Source organism: Nilaparvata lugens, chromosome 8 (genome assembly GCF_014356525.2).
Source record: "Nilaparvata lugens isolate BPH chromosome 8, ASM1435652v1, whole genome shotgun sequence".
Lineage (NCBI taxonomy): Eukaryota > Metazoa > Arthropoda > Insecta > Hemiptera > Delphacidae > Nilaparvata > Nilaparvata lugens.
Genome location: NC_052511.1, coordinates 19,968,352 through 19,986,811, shown reverse-complemented (window position 1 = coordinate 19,986,811; position 18,460 = coordinate 19,968,352). Strand labels below are relative to the sequence as shown.

The following is an 18,460-nucleotide window of genomic DNA, read 5'->3' as shown; positions in this document are numbered from 1 at the left end:
TACTGATAATAAAACTTGCGTTGGTCGGTTTATGAGGCGTTTGTCTGAGCTGAGTGGGTCAGCCGTGTGTCGGCTCCATTCCAGTTCACAACTATTATTGTGACTCGGACGACCACTGCTAGCGCAAACCCATAAACGAATGTGTCGTCTCCAACAAGGAATGGAGAGAGGTGGAATGATGGTGATGTTGATTATGAGGATGGATTCAGTTATAAAGATAGAAGTCAAAAACTGAATGTCAAAGAAGAATTTCATATTTATGAAACAGCAAAATTAAACAGAGATAAAATGATAAACTTAATCCAATTAGACACCAATAACCCCATTTTTGATAGAATCATGCGAATTTAAACCCAAAATTTACAGTCCTAGTTCATAAGAACATATGAATACACTAACATATGATTAAAATAAGAATCTTCGTGTAGTATTTATTTATTTACTTCATATCACTTGAAAATGGCATAAATGTCCGAAACATGTTGTGATAAAATATTTCAAAAAAAGGGTACTGAGATTTTTATTTTCTTTATATTTATATTACAAGTAGCCCTATACAGAAAAGAGATAGATAGAAAAGAGTTGTCGGAGATAGAGATTTACACAGAAATTTGTCAATATTTACAGCAACAGAAGTCTTCGGGGTGATTTACAGCATTCAATTAGGTTTTTATTTTAATAATAATGATTTATACAGAAAAGAAGAGTTATTTCGAGAAAATAGTAATCTAGAGAATAATAGTTACATAGAGTCACGTAGAAAAAAGAGTAGCCTAACCTAGAGAAAAATTCTTACATAGAATCACTTGAAGAGTCACGTAGAAAAAAGAGTAACCTAGGAGAAAATAGTTACATTGAGTGACTTGAGGTTGTGAGGAAGGAATTAGAAACAGAACGAGTCATGGAGAGAGATGGAAAAGGAGAAAATTTGTGAAAAAGAGAAAGATGAAATAATTTATAAGAGGAGCAATAAATAATGAGATTGAGAGTGGTTGTGTTATGAATTGAGTAAATGAGTGAATGAATTGTACGAGGAGGATCTGGAGTGTGGTCAAGGTTGAGAAGGAGGAGTAGTTTCAAGAAGAGGTGTAGGAGGAGGTGGTGAACAATGAGAGGAGGTATCTCTCTCAGAGGAGGTTCATAAAAAGTAGCCAGAAAAGTATAGATAAAATGATGGTAGTAAAAGAAGGAAATAGAAAAAAGAAGGAGGAGTGAGATGAAGCATATGGTAAAATGAAGAATTAGTGGAAGATGAAAGAAGAGGAGAAGAAGATGAAGGAAGAAAAATGATAGTAAAAAGAGTAGATATGGTTCGATAAAGAATAAAGGAAAAGAATGAGGAGGAAGTACAGAATGTAGAGAAAGAGAAGGAGAAGAAGTAGGATAACTGATATGAGAGGTAGAAGTAGTGGTGGAAGAAGATAAAAGAAGAGGATAAGTAGATCAGGGAGAGAGGATTTGAAGAAAAACATGAACAGAATTGATCAAGAAAACGAATTAGAGTACGAAGGAGAAACAGAATGAATAGAAGAAGAGTATGAAGAATAGAAGCAGAAGAAATAGAAGAGAAATCCAACGAAGAAGAACTTAAAGTAAGAAAGAAGATTGTAGAATAGCAACCCAGCTTGGTAAATGATGCGGAGCTTGAACGTGGAAGCACCATCTACCAGATTCCTTGTATACCAAAGTATGTCGTCCCATTTAGGGAAGCCTGGATTGCAGCGAATATATATGTTGAAGGGCATGTATATGGGTATGTAACGACTTGTAAAGCCACATTCACAATAATGTAGGTTGTAGTCTACTGAAGATGAAGACTAGAACGTTAAGACTTGTAATATTTTTACAGTTCATGGACTGTCAGTATTTTGTTATTCCAGAGTAAAATGTAAGCTACTGTATAGGGGGACTTGGAATAATCACAACCATTTCTGTACTTATTTATTGGCGGAATTACAAGCATTAGTTTTAGTTGTTATACCATCATCAATCTCCAGTGAACTTAGTTGTGATTTTGAAGGTGTTTCATACACCTGGACGTTTGACTGGTTTTTCTAATTCAACTTTTAATGTAATACAGATTGACCATGTTTGCTCAACTATTTAATTCCTGACGTTGTCCATAACTATTGTAATGTTGAACGGCAATAAAATTATATTTATTTACAATTCGGATATTTTATCACCCTCCCCGCTACAGAGGAAATAAGATGTAAATTATGACTTTATTAATCGATTGACTGCATTTATTCTACCTTGGGGTGTGAAGTTGGGGCGTAATGGAAGGCTCTCTGTATATGACTTGTTGATTCAACAGAAACTATTATTTACTGAAATCATTTCTCTCTAGTGAAGTTGTTTGGGAACATTCAAAATCTTTTAAAAGTATGTCATGAATAAGACAGCTTGAAAATGTTGTGTTGGTAGGCTTTCTATGTAAATTTATTTTTTGAAACTCTTACACATTGTTTACAAAGTCTTTTAAAACTTGTGCATGAACCCATAATTACATTCCGAATAATTGAGTGCCCAGTTCATAAAACAATCAATAATCTACACGAAGTTTGTTTTGTATCGATAGCAGAGATAAGGCAGAATAGCCTCTCTTTTGTTTTTATTTGCTAAGACGTTCCATCCGCCTCAGGATGTATTCTGGTTGTGAAACAATGTTTTTCAACGTTCGATAGGTTTTGAACTTGTAGGTTTAAGATAAAGAAGAAACTGTTTAATAACCTTTCTTGAAGCGAGGTTACCGATTCTAGAAATCTCCATTATCTGTTATTGAACTTTGACCCCTCATAAATCTTATAAGGAAACTGGGAATCAAATTAACAGCAGATGTGGCCTCAACGTGTCCGCCCACCAAGACAACTTCCATTCGTAGAGTTTGGACAATATTTAGGATGCAAGTTATGAATATAGATTTCAGATAGTTTCTGGATTCGACTGACAATTTGTTGGGAGAAATAATAGCTGATTGAATCGTGCTAACACTAAATTTGATAAAACTTATTTGCAGAGGATAACTCGTAGTTAATTTACATGGATACCTTGAAGCACAGAATACAAAATTATATTATAGAAGTTTTCTCTGCTTGAAGTCAGTATTATTAGCCTATGGATAACTTGTAGTCAGGATTATCGACCAGTTACGTAAGAGTTGACGTTCAGTTTCGATAAGTTGTCCATTGTTCAGCGAATTTACAAAGAGAATAGAACTGGTTGGATGATTTAGAATGCGATTGAGAGAGTGTGTGGATAGGGTAGCAAATGTATTAAATAAATGTGAATAATAAAAACACTTCATTCACATGGGCTACTTTTTAAATTAATAAAACAATATAAAAATCTTAAAGCACCCTTTCAACTAGTTAAAATATTTTCAAGTTTTTTTAAAAATAAAGGGTGCTTTGAGATTTTTAAATTGTTTTATTATTGAATAGTAATAATATCGTGACCTGGCTAGCTCAGATGTGGTTCCTCTGACCAGGGTCTCTGACAGCACCTAACGAATATGAGAAGAGTTTTCCAAAATATTCGGAAAAACTTTATTGTCTACTATAAACAGAATGATATTATGTGGAAGAGAGGAATTATAAAAATTCAAAAATGTAAAAATATTGATAAATTTAGAAACGTTTAGAAGCATTATAAATACATTTACTCTTTGAATAAAATTATGCAACTGGAATGAATATTGTTTTTTACAAGCAATGGTTCCCTTTACTCATCGTAACTCATCATTGGTTTCAAAATATATTAATGTTGTCGTAACCCGTTAGGTATAGATTTGCAATGAAATTCAGATCTATCATATCTATCTTTATTTTTGTTGCAATAGAATCGCCATGCAAAGAGTATCAACGGAGAAGCCTTATTTTTCATCATAACCTGACCAAAATTCTAATCAGAATCCTTTAGGTAGGCCTTCATAGTATCACAATACAGAAATTTCATTAGATTTAAATGAAGTGGAAAAATCAACTTTCAACGTTATGCAAACTGCTAATCAACCATGAAATCGACCTCAACAATATCAAATTCCCTTTTAATTTTATCCAGTTTCTTATTTCAATTTTGCTGCACCTCTCACATGCATACCAGGAAGTATAACAGTATAGTTTCCACATAGTGGGTGTTCCAATATATTACTGTGGAGCTTATACACTAGTCGTGAACATATGAATAAATATATATTTTGTACATTTATGAGCCCTATATGCTGTGAAGTCTGAAGATATAATATATACTGCAGAAGGCTATAAGGTCTGTTCACCTCAATACACCAAACCGGACCATATCTGGATATGAAAATTTAACTAGAATGATATAGGTATAGTAGAAGTGAACAATATAGATTCAAGTAGGCTAAATAATATAGTAATAGTAAAACAAGAAAATGAGATCATAAACCATAACCAATGCGTGCAGATCCCCATACCCTAGGGCTTCCTAGTTAGTATGATGCATAGGATATAAATATAATAATTTGTGCAAGATATTCTATACATACTGTACTGGTCACCATTCACAACATGCAACACTAACAATACATATGAACTGTTGCATAACATGTTTAACCTTTACCATAATACTGGATGCGATTGTCTTTAGATTATGCCAGTGGAAAACACGGTTAACTTGTATGATAGAGCAACTCAGTCAGTTAGCATTGAGAAAGTTGGATGGATGACTGATGCTTTCGTAGTCAAAAACCTTAGTTCTTCATGCATCACTTCTCACTCACAAATTAGATCTTTGTACTAACTATTGATTACTGGCTTTGTGGTATGTCTTCATCCCCTTGTTTTGAAATAGAAGGAGTGCATCACATAAATCATAAATTATTTCGAATTGTGATGCAATTGATACTGTCATTATTGTAGGTTCTATACCTACTAATAACTTGCTTTGACTTTTTGCTTCTCTCTTATAATATGAATAATATGATCCTGTAGTAAATATTTCGACCATTTACAGAAAAAAACTGAAAGAACATGTTGAAATTGAAAAAGTGGTATTATTAAAAGTAGAATTGTTCCTGCAAGAATATATTGAATCTTAAATCGTTTTGTGCAGTAATGAAGGTGGCATTCTCCACTATCACTATACCGGGGTAAGATCCGAAACTAATTCTCCATCATTCCAATAAATTATTAGTTGAATAAAAAAACTTGAAATAATTTTCTGAGCTACAAACTTGCAACAACCACTGGAACGTTGATTGGCTGAGACAATTTCAAGTTTTTTTAATTCAAAATCTTAACACACAATACCCAGAATTGGACGGCATAATACTACTAAACCTATTGAGCTTGTATTTTACCTATTAAGCTTGCCCATTCATGTCTCTGACTTGGCTATAAGTTCAACCATTATCACACCTTGCATACTCGTTCAACGAAAAACCCTCCATTTTTACAAATATCGGGGCACCGAGCTTCGCTCGTTATTTTTATTTATTGATAAACAGAACACAATTCTCTGAAATTATCGTGTTTATATTTTGCAGCTGGCTATACGTCAGCTTATGAATTTCGGTGATGCGATATTTTGATTTCCCCACAGAATCACTCGCCCACTTTTTACCATCCACAGACGACGAAAGTATCAGCTATTTCAACCAAGGATGGATTATCCTTTTAATGTCGTTCAGCGAGTTTCCCCAAGGATGAGACCTAGTGCAATCGAATTTTTATATAATAAACTTACTATGTTTCAAATTACGTGAAAATCGTTAGAGCCGTTTTTTAGATCCGTTGAACATAAATAACCAGATAAACAGATAACCAGATATCCTATTCCTTTCAAGCGAGCAATTTCTGTATTTATTTATATATCTGGTTATTCATGTTTAACAGATCTCGTAAACGGCTCTAACGATTTTCACGAAATTTGGAACATAGTAGGTTTATGATAAAAAGATTCGATTGCTCCAGGTCTCATCTTTGGGAAAACTCGCTGAACGACATTAAAAGGATATTTCATCCTTTTCCAGCTGTCAAATATAAACACGTTCATTTCAGAGAATTGTGTTCTGTTTATCAATAAATAAAAATAACGAGCGAAGCTCGGTGCCCTGATATTAAAAATATAAACAGATATACAGAAATTGCTTGCTTAATATGAATTCCAATGTATTGAAGAACATAAGATATTTTCTTGGCACTGTTTATAATAAGTAAACCATTATTGTAGAGTACATCCAGATGTTGCCAAGGTTTATTCAGTTCCACTTTCACTCCTGCACTAACAAGAGATGATATGGTGTAACTTTAATATGTGATCACATTGCAAGTTCGCGAGTTTTCAGCCATGACTTTATGTCCTGCACGCTATTCTGTTGTTAGTGGAGTCATTTCACCTGATACACGTGTAGTATAGCTGTACATGTTCAGAGTATAGTTTTCTAGTTACATGTAGTAACTGAGTATAGTTTTCTAGTTATATGGTATGGCTGTATAGTCGTTATGCAAGCATCCCAAACAATGATCCAGTTCTGTTTTAGTAAAGCAATCACTTCTAGATGTTTCTTGCGTAGGAAGCAAGCAATGAACCTATTCAGGATGTACTTCTGGATAATAATATTGTTGAAATTATTGAGACTAAGATAATTTTATATCATTTCCCTTAACAGTTTCTCAGTGCTTCCGGAGAACGAACTTCATTTTATTAAACAGTTGAGAAGAAATAAGGAAATATTTTGAAGCCATTTGGATGTTTGAATGACTGAGAGTCATGGTTGGAGGTTTTTGTTTTAAAGAAATTTATAGTTGAAGGTTGTGAATGATTGTAAAGCTCATTATTTAGATAACTTCACCTAAAATTTCATAGCACATACTTTCTGCTAGAATAGACAAATGATATAATAATTTTATTCTAGTAGTAATTTTTTTATTTTCATTATTTCAACATTCAATATTGTCTTGAATTCAATCTCCACATTACTATACTGTATAATGTACATCATCATGCACATGTCATGTCATGTCATAATGAATTTATTTTGAAATTTCCAAAGCTCATGTACATGTCATGTCCTGTCATAATGATTTTTTTTTAATTTCCAAAGCTTTATCTACTTTTGTACATTTTTAATGAATCAATCCTAACATTTGACGTGAACTGTCTCCATCTAATATCTCCGGGCAAAGCTTAACTACTAAAATATGTACATTATATTATAGTTGGCAATAAACTTGTCATTTGGTCCAACATCCTTCCTTTCTTGGAGAACTTTTACAGGTTGTGAATTTCTCATTAAAATCTCATAAACCAGGCTTTCACCAGTTTGGAAATCTGTTGATAATTTTCACATCTCGTAAAGAACAGGACAAAACACTAAATGCACGTCATTTGCGGTGTCCTTAAATGAGACGTTTCTCTCCTCCTCCTCCTCCTCTTCCTCCTCCTCCTCCACCGCCACCTCAACTTCCTTCTTTCTTCTCCTATTTTACTTTCAATCTGTTTTCCTTTTTATGTTGATCGTTTCCATTTTATTCAACCAATCCTTAAGTTTATAGGCGTTTAACATTGAACGCGTTTTTACGGTACAATCCAATTATGTCTATAGGCCACTCGACTTTCACTAGATCTACTCATTCCATTTCCATTGTCGTGTTACCGCGGTGACTGCTGAAAAAAAACCAACAAAAGAAACAACTTTCTTCAGTAATGTGAAAATTGCTGAATAACAAATGAATTGGTTATAATAGTATTGTAGTTGAGTTTTCATGTTTTGGAAATTTAAAATGGTTCATTGACAACCATTAATTATGTACGTTACTTCAACATTGTAGTTGAGGTGAGAAATAAAAATCAGAAGATTGGAACAGGATACCTTGAAAAAAGAAAATGTTACTACTGGAGTCATTTTCAAGAGAAAATTCAAAATTGAAAAGGAGATTCAGCGCAATAACAGGTCATGAATGTTTGTGAAACATCAAATTCTATAATCAGATACACAACCGATTTTTCTGAATAGCTTCATACACACTTATCACTGATACTCTACTGCAGGGAGACACATTTATTCAGTCGATATATTATCATAATCTATCTCCACTTGTAAAGATTAGTGTGGTATAATCACATTCAGATCCAATCCTTATCCGTGGTATATGTGAAAGAGTGAAAATGGCAATAAATTGTATATGGTACAATCCACTACTCCACACTTGTGGACTAGGTGAAGTATACTGAATTGCAATATTCTATAGTCAGTGCGTCCATTTTAGATGTATTAAAGATAAAATCTTTTTGTGCCCCTTCCCTTTCATGGTTTGCATTAAAAACTCTTAGAATTGGTTGGATGGAAGGTATTGAAGTTATTTGTAGGAAAATCTGGCATTTTCAATGAATCTTATTATAGGAGTATTGGAAGCAGTGAGTATAAAATGTAATATTCTATATTCGCTGAATGGAAGCAGTGATCTACACTTTTTGGAAATGAATTAGTTCTGATCATAAATTACAAATACAGTACGATACTGTATAATAGTTTAATGGATATTTGTGAAAGTGTAACAAATTGTTACATGAGTCGATTTTATCTATCATATTTTCATCTTATTATTAAACAAAGTTTCCGAAAACTACCTCTCCTTCTACTTTTTGACATTGGATAGAAAGAGGCAAATTGTTTGTTTGTTTGGAATTGTTCTAATGAAACCATAGAGAAACAATAGCGTGAGTAGATATCCCATGGTATAGGTATAGGGCGTTTATGTTGCAACTTTTACTGTTATCCCAAGCCGGTTATTGTCGATTTCTACACGTCACACAGCTTCACGGGAAAGAACTACGTTAACTATCGGCTTGGGATAACAGCAAAAGTTGCGACAAACTTCCTATACCATGGGATATCTACTTACGCTATTATTTCTCTATGATGAAACTGTGTAGATTAAATACATAGTTTGATTGAAACAGTTTTTTAGATAGACCGTGAGTTCGTCTGAAACAAAGCAAAAAAACGTTTCAAAAGAGAATTGCTTCCTATAAGTCTCTTCTATATTTTGCCTCCAACTTCAACATGTTCCAAGAATTCAATTAACTTGAATTTTTTGTAAGATTAAACCTCATTAACTCCTATCAGCAGCCTGTAACTTATTTCAACAATTTATCCCCAACTTACACTTGAATTCCTAATTCTTAAAAGTTTTCTTTCCTCAATTGTCAAAACCATTCTCAACTCTGAACACCATTCAGCTGTCATGAAAATCTTGCACGTCCGCCAATCACATTTCCATTTTCATTTAGCCGAGCGACTGTTAATTTAATTTTCCGGGAAGCAAACATCGCATTTGCAACGGAATGGGACGTTCTTTTTCCTTTTTCCTTTCTTTGGACATTTCATTTTCCGCAGTAATTTTGCTGGCCTGCCATCATCATCTGCACACCACATTGCATGCCGGCAAATAACACGTGATCATGATGATGATGATGATGCAATCGCTGAAACACTTTCTCCTGTCTGAACACAAAAATATGGACATTCTCAGAGACCTCCCCCACTCGTCCTATTGTAGGCGTCTTCTCTTGTAAATTTCTCGGGAATCTCAACTATCTGCGTTCTCTTCAAATACATATTTACAGTAAATTTCAAATCCTTATTTGTGATGGTTATAATGAAACACTTGGTAACAGAGATGCCAAGTTAATACTCGTTAACAGAGTCCACCATTTTTTTAAATGGAAGTACCATTTCTTGTCTCAAGTACCTCCAGCCAATCAGAAGCTTTGCATAAGCATAAGCAATTGATAACCAAGTATTGACTTGGTATCTCTGTTACCAAGTGTTTCATTATAACCATCCCAAATAAGGATTTGAAATTTACTGTAAAATATTGTTGGTGTGAACATTATAAAAGGATGTTTTACATATACAACTCCCCTTTCAAGCTATAAAATCAATATTTCTAAAGGAAGTTGAATATACGGAATAAATGGAAGAAAAAATGAGATGAAAAGCAGAATTATAAGAAACAAGACGAAAAATATTTTTGGTTTGAACATTATAGAAGATGTCAACATAATGATGTCAACCAATGATTGGATAGTAGATATTACTAACTAGTACCAATTACTCCCCTATTAGACGCTCATTGTCCCCTATTAGACGCAGATTAGACATTTCATTGCCCGATGAATTATTGATAGCTATCGACAAATGAACTGAGAAAAACTCATATACTATGAAATAACTATCTTGAAAAATAGATGGTTTAATTTCAACAAATGAGTGTGTGAAATGATACAACACTGATACCTTACAACCTTAGTCATTTCAAAGATCACTGAAATTTGCATGTTTTATTAATTAAAAATGAACTTGAAATTGTTGATACCCATTAATTGAAATTAACTATTTTTCTAGTTATTTTATCAATTTGAATTGATTGCTCAGAAAATAAAGCCATATGATACTGTTCACTCTGAACCATTCTAACAAATATTTTATTTTTTACAGGTGAGTGGATCAATCCAATTTATGTTCTACATTACTGGAAATTACAGTTCCTGCTCTGGGTGAGATAGAAAAAAGTTTTTTTTCTTATTTAAGTGTTTCTGCAATTTTAGCCTATACCATATTCTATAGTAAACTATAGAGTAAACTGTATAACTTTATTATAATAGTGTAAATAAACTATATTATATAGTAAAACGCATATTAATACTCTCAGTATTTTTAATCATATTTTGATATAATATCACTGAATACTGAAGAACTGAGAAAATAATTATTAATGATTCCAATATTTTATTTAGCGGCTTCCTCTTCTCAACTAATAATATTACTGGAGATGGTTTGAAAAGCATATTAAATGCAATCACAACAAATAAGATTGAACACGTCTTTATTCAAAATAAATAAACAAACAAATATATCCAAAATTTCCATTCCGTTATCTTGTATTTTATTGCTACCAATAAAAACAAATGGATACAGCTCCAACATTATCATTGACATTAATCTTTTTGCATCTGAAAACCAAATGTAATCATCCAAACTGATCTGATACCTGAGACAACGTTCTTAAACCGTTGCATTGCATCTAATAATCTGAAGTTGGCAATTCCCAGGGGGCGATTTGTTGTCAGTGGTGGGGTGAGGAGGTTGATAAGGGGGTGGGGGACGGAACTCAAGAAAATTGAAGTGGATCAGTGGATGGAAGAGGAGAGGGGGGGGAATAATATGGAACTTAATGGATAATTTGATTCGAAGACCGATGTTTGCAGAGACTCGCGATTCGGATTCAGTTTCGTTGGGCCTTCGGCTACAGTGGGCTGATGGGCTCAACGGAAATGAAATGGGGTTTCATGATTATGATGGGGATTGAGAGAAATAACAATGTAGGAGGAAGGAAGATAATGAGAAACATGAAGGCTAAAGAGAGGAAGAGGTAAAGAAACAAGGAAGTTAGGAGTGAGAGAGACTGATTGGAAAAAATATGATAATTGACCGTGCGAAGTGAGGTATGAGATTCAAGTCGATGGTTTTGCATTTCTCTTTTTGTTTATATGCTAATATGTTCATAAATGTATGTATGTTTATATGTTCCGCATTTACGGCGAAACACGCCAATAGATTTCCATGAAATTTTATTATTTTATAATAACTTAGATTTTCTGCAAGATCTCCAACTGTATCCATTTATGATTCTGTTTCATCATTTATTTATGGAATCCCAGATTGGATATTAATAGAAAAGAGAATCAAATAAATTTTCGTCTCGAAAAGTTGATATAATCAGCAGCGAATTGATATTGTGTTTTGCAGAACTTTTGAATTCGTTTTCATCTTTTTTGTTGTAGGCTTTTATTGAGTGATATGCTTTGAACGGAACAAAATATAGAAATTCATATACAGAGTGGCCCATAAGTCAGTTGACGCTTGCTATCTTCCAAGTCAGCTGTTGTTGCAAACCGAACCACTCAGTTTACAGCAATCTTATATCTTGAGGATTAAAAAATTAGAATATTCTTCACTCATTGGGTTAAATTACCTCAAATACATCATTCCAACTACGATAGGCATGTATTCCATCTTGTTGTGTATTATTTCATTAAATGCATTTGTCAACTGACTTATGGGCCACTCTGTATTACTCCTATGCGAATAACAACTGTTTTGAAACAGAAAACAGTGTTGTTCTATATCAAAGAACAGAGTTCAATGTTGGAATTTTGTATTGTAAATAATTTTAAGATTATAACTAATACAACTATTTCAGCCCTTTACTATGATATGATTAAACTTATCAAAGCTTAAAGCTTGTGTTTAGTTGGTTCATGATAAGATGAGATATGGTATCAGATATTAAACGTTTTGGAAACAATCAATATTGAGAATGATGATCATTAAGTTTAAGAACAATAATTCTTTTAATCTCTAGATTTGATATAATATTTCAGGAAAATGAAGAAATCGTCGTATTCTTCAATCCATTGTGATGTAGGATCTATTCCAGTATCGAGTGCCTCGGAGTATTCTCTGCTGATAATCTTTATTTCGAACCCCGACCTTATACCAGTCATTAGTGGAGAAGCTCAAAATGTAGCGTCGATAATAAATCTTCGGTTTATAATGTGAAACCTATAGCCTTCTCATCATTATCTCAACAGCAGCGTTCTACAACAAATACCTCATTAGGGCGTCGAATATCTTGTGACAATACTCGATAAAGATTTATCGAGGAAGGAGGAAAGAAGGGGGAGGAAGAGGAAGAAGAAAGAAGGGTGGGAAGGAGGAAGAGGATGACAAGAAGAAGAAGAAGAAGAAGGAGTAGGGATGAAATTAGCTCGGAGTAGTGGAAAATTATAGAGTCAAAGTGCATGAAGGAAAGACAGAGGGGGAAATGAACAGGAAGAAGAAGTTGGAGAAAGAGAAGAAAGAGAAGGAAAGGAAGAGAAAGGGGGAGGAGAAGAAGAAGAAGAAGGTGAAGGAGAGGCAGAGGACAGATTTATGTAGGAGGAGAAGGTGGAGGGGAGTTATGGGAAGAATTGAAGATGAGGAGGATTAGAAATACATTGAGTAAAACCATAGAGGAACAATAGCGTGAGTAGATATCCTTGCGCTATTGTTTCTCTATGGTAAAACATTTACTAGAAGAGGAAAATTTTGAAGTAAATGAAGAAGAGGAAGTGTGAATCAGAGCAGAAAAAAATTAGGGGATGAAGGAGAAGGAGGTGAAAAACCCAACGATCTATATATTCTAACATCGGTTAGTATTTATATAGATCGTTGGAAAAAGCAGGAGGAGGAGGAAGAGAAATGTGTGGAGGGGTAGTGGTACGTTGGAGAGGAGAGTAATAGATGAAGGAGGAGGTAGAGGAGCAGAAGAGGAAGGATAAGGAGTGAGAGTAGAATGAGACAGAAGAGAGGAGGTGGAGGAGCAGTAGAATGAGGCTGAGGAGTGGTAGTAGAGTGATACAGAACGCGAATGAGATCAAAGACAAGACGAACAATAACAAGAAAGGAAATAGGATTATGGTGGCGAAGAAACACAATCATTATCTTTCTGATAAGGTCCTTCGATCGGGAGCTGATCAGAAGGGGTTTGGTGAGAGAGAAAGAGACATAAAACAGAGGAATTTGGGGAAAAAGTGAGAGGGAAGTATTTTTGGATTATTAGTGAGAGGCTTTGACCTGATGAGGTTGAGAACTGTCTTACAAGATGGAATGATACGGATCGGTGAGCTAAGGGATGAAGAAGAAAAGGGATGGGAAAAGAAAGAAGAATAGAATAAGTAAGAAGTAGAAGAAGAAACTTAATTGTGATAAGGAGGATGGTGAAGTAGAAGGAGAGTCGAGATTGAGAGTTTTTCTTATACGATGATTTTATTTTGGGTGAGCAGGGGAAGAAAAAATAGGGGAAGATGTAGGTGGAAATCAGGAGAGGAAAGAATCTCAGATTCTAGGAATGCTTTGGAGAAAAATAAAAGACGGTGAAGCATACTGAGAGTGAAAAAGAATAATTTTTTCCACTTGTGAAATTAATAATGTCGAAAAGAGGCTGGAATTTGAAAGATGAAACTTAAGTAGTGAGGAAGGACAGGAGGACAAATATTAAAAAAGAATACGAAATGAGAAAAATAATTGATTAGGGGATAAACAATAATATTTAATCAATAAATGAGAAAATAAAGGGATTTCTAATGGTATTGAATTTTGATGATAAGATTAAATACAGAAAAAATCTTGTCAAGAGTAGTATAGAAAGAGTGGTAATTGGTGAAAAGACAGAATTCAAATTTTGCTGTAGAAGATAAGAAATACCGAAAAAGCTGAAATATTTATATGTAAGAGAGAAGAGAGGAGGTGTGTTAGAAGAAAAAGGTCAAATTAATTAATGGGAAAGTCTGATTACAATCTATTAGCAACTGAGAAAAACAAAAAATATCTCGTATCCAGAACCAACTAAATTATGATCAAATTGGATAAACAAATAAATAGGACTTTAAAATAAGAAATGTAGATAGAAAACAGCAGCTAATAATAAATACATCAAACAGGAATAAAGTGATAGAGAGATAAATGAGTATGGGGAATTTGTAGTTGATAAATGAGTAGTTGGGTAGTCAAACATGGTAGGATAACATGTCGAAGGAGATTGGAAAATCGGTCTAAAAAAATGAGAAAAATTAGAGACCAAGGTTTTCAGATGATAAACTAAGAAAATGAAAAATGCTTCATCATTTTCAGTACATTAGCATATATTGCTAGATTCATTTGAAATGTTCACATTGAACAGCATCCCTCATACATTTTTTTTATTTTTCACAAAGAAGCACTGATTGGGAGAGAAAAACTAAGGATACTCATTGTACTATTTGTCTCCCAAATTTAGATAACATTTTAAGTCCAAAATAGGGTTATGATTTCACTTTACTAAAATTTAGTCCATTTTCACTCAAAAACAACGAAAACTGAAATTTTTTAATTTTGACGGTTGAAAAAAAACTAAAAACAAAAATATCACACTCAAATAACCATTAATTGGAAAATTACATGACGTCGTAACATTAATATTCTGGAATTAAATAGAGAATGCATTTATTCAAATGCTAATTAATATATAACTATTATTTGACGAAAATCCTAAATAAATGCTACAAATCACCCCGAAGACTTCTGCTACTGCAGACATTGACAACAGGGTTAACAGCTAGATGGAAATTCGATGAGAAGAACTATCCAAAAATTATTTGCCAGCCCAGGAATCGAACCCGGTACCTCCCAATTGCCAGTCAGGAATGCTTACCCTTACACCAAACTGGCAATCTCTGGATAATTTTTGGATGGTAGTTCTCATCGAATTTCCATCTAGCTGTTAACCCTGTTGTCAATGTCTGCAGTAGCAGAAGTATTCGGGGTGATTTGCAGCATTTATTTAGGATTTTCATCAAATAATAGTTATATATTAATATTCTCTTTCCAATTCAACCAATGTTGGTGAAGATTTTGAAATAAATAGGCACTTATGAGAAAATAAGGAGCAAATCGGAAGAATATTGTGACGGAAACAACGAAATGGATGGGAGAAAATGAAATTTTGAAAATAATTATACAAACAGCTATCTATAGAGCAAGAAGAAGTTGATAGTGTTGATAGTTCGAGTGGGGATAGTGAATTTTGTGATGAAGAAACTAAACATAAGGAGAGAGAAAAAAAGGTGATAGGATCAGAGACTTTGCTGAGAAGCTTGGAAGGAGGAAAAACACTGCAAGTGAGTCTTCCTTGGAAAATTTTCGCAGCGACAAATTGCATTAGGGTTTCAATTCCGTCGGTAATCCACTGCGGTAGACTCGTACACACGCACAGCAGCGTCGTTTTCGAAGAAGATGATGAAGGTGGAGGAGATTGAGAAGAGAAGGAAGGAGAAGATGAAGCAGGTTTAGAAAAAGGAGTAGAGGAAAAAACAGAGTGAGGTTGGGGATGAGGAAGATGATGATGATGATGATGATGAAGGTGAAGGAGAGGAATGGAAGAGGGGATAGAAAATACTTAACCAGGAGAAGAAGGAAGGAGATATAGGAAAATAATCAGATGAAACAGGAAAGAAAAGAGTAGGCGTGGGAGGAGGAAGAATAACAAGTACAAAGGAAATAAGCGGAAGGAGCAGGAATATGATGATGAAGAAGAGGAAGTAGAAGACAAAGAGGGAGAGGGTGGGAGAGATAGAGGAGGAGGAATGTGAGGTGGAGGATGGTGAAGGATGAAGTAAAGAATTCTAAGAAGATGAGGAAGAAAAAGTGAGAGAAATAGTAATGGAAGAAACGTGATTGGGAAACGGTTGAAGAGAGGGAAAGCGAGGAACTAGACCAAAGAGCAGAACAAGAGGCAAAATTAATTGTTTATCGAGAGGGGGAAATGAGGGTACGGCAGATAATTGTGTACGGTTGGTAGATCAAGGGGGGCTTTGTATGTGATTGGAGCTTGTGGGAAATATTTGTAGGTGGTTCGCGGTATAAGGGGTAATTTTAGGCAGTAGAAGTTGTATTTTTAGTGTGGGGGGATGGGGTTTAAATGTATCTTGGGGGGTGACGAGAATCGGGGTACAGGGGAGAAAATGTTGAGTGCTGTAACATACTACATGAGGGGGGAGGTTAGTAGATGATCAGGAAGGTAGAGAAGGAAAACATCGAGGCAGGGATCTAGGGGTAGATATTTTGAAATAGAATCAGTGGGGGTACAGTTTGTTGGCAGCCGGGGGCGAAATGTACACCGCCTATAGCTTTCATGGCAAAATTCGATTCTAACCGTGTGATGAAAAAAGTTTTGTGTATTTAAACAGAAATTTATCGAAAAATTGAAACTCTGACAACTTATATGCTGTAGGCTATTTCAGGGCTATTTCATTGTTGTTTTCTTCAATTTATACGAGTTTGAACCAATGACGTTTTGTTGATGAAAATTATTGATGATTTTGATCTTGTGAAAACGTATTTTATTCCCGTTTACACATTGAGATTAAAATTGAAAGTACTAAATTTGTAATTGAGAAATGAAAATTCAAGTATTCGTAAGAAGTAATGGCAGTTTAAATGCAATAAGAGTTGACTTTGAGCATCTTTTCTGGGAACAACATTATCAGTGGACAAAAATACCACTCCATTATCAGAAATCATGAAGTTTATTCATAGGCCGCAGAAAATGTCCGTTGGTAACTGACACAACTTCTGCCCATTAAATAATACTGTCAAAACTTGCAAGTTCATAAATTCTGCTGACGTGTATTATGCCAGCGAACCCTGCTACGAATATTATTGTAACTGGCAAAACTTTTCTGCTGGTTCAAAAGCTTGCAAAGTCTATTCAGCCTCATTCGAATATCCTGTAAAAGAATTCAATAACTTCTCGCTGCATGGAAACTTATTAAAATTCGGACGGAATCATTTTTTTAAGTCACTATGGCAGGGTCATGTAATTAATTCCAATATTCTGTTTCCAAGAGAAACGGGAAAATATTTTTTATTCTTTTTCAATTTGTTCGCAGTATTAATTCCCTCGATATCATACTCCCTTCTCTTCCACTCCATACTTCTCTATCTTTCTTCTACCCTGTGCATTTTCTATTTGTTTGGGTATTTGTTTCTTTCCTACTCCACAAAATGATTAAATTACTAAAAAAAAGCGCTCAATATTAAACTCTTTGTGAGTGGAGAGTGGAAATGATCCTGCTCTAAGTAACGCTTGATGTTGAAGTATCTTTTTAATTTCTCTATTCATCGCCTGTTTTATAGAATATTCTGTACATTTTGAAGAAACTATTGAATTCGAGTCCCTCAGCCACATTCTCCCCTCTGACGTTTTCCCATTTGAAACCCAGATCACTGAAACTTGTTTGTTGACATTAGCACAGGAGACGCCTGCATTAGCTGGTAGTTGTCATGCCAGGGCACATGTTCTATTTCTAATATTTGACAGAGTATCCTTCTATCAACAGAAGCTATTTATTCAGTACTACGGTTGCTTGTAATAGACAAATATCTCAGATGGGTTACTACTACTCTGTAGTCTCCATTAAGCTAGGATTGAAATTGCTCATGACTGTTTTATTATCTATTCTCTAAAACCATTGCGATGTTTTCAATGAAGATCCAGAAAAGAAACTATTTGAGTTTCAATATCAATATGGCTGTTGAAAATGTTTTCAACGTTGTAATTGTTATTTTCAATCATTAAAGAATATCAATTATTTTATTATTGGCAAACCTGCTATACGGCACTATGAAGTTCCTAAAGTTATCTTTGAGCTCAGCACATGGGGAAGTTAATACCAATTTCGTGAATTCATTAACGTATCTTTCTAGTAATCCTGCATAGAACTAATTAGAACAATAATTTTAGTAATATGAATGAAAATCTTATCAAATTCCCACCAGCCAACCAATGTTCGAACTGAATGATGTCTGAAACTATCCAGAGAAGAAATCAAGGTTAGTCCACTGTAA

General features: G+C 34.3%; 1 protein-coding gene across 2 annotated transcripts in view; it reads left to right on the top strand.

Annotated features, from left to right (window-relative positions):
- Positions 1–18,460, top strand: part of LOC111044538 — a 328,058-nt gene that overhangs the window by 156,639 nt on the left and 152,959 nt on the right. The window lies entirely within an intron of this gene.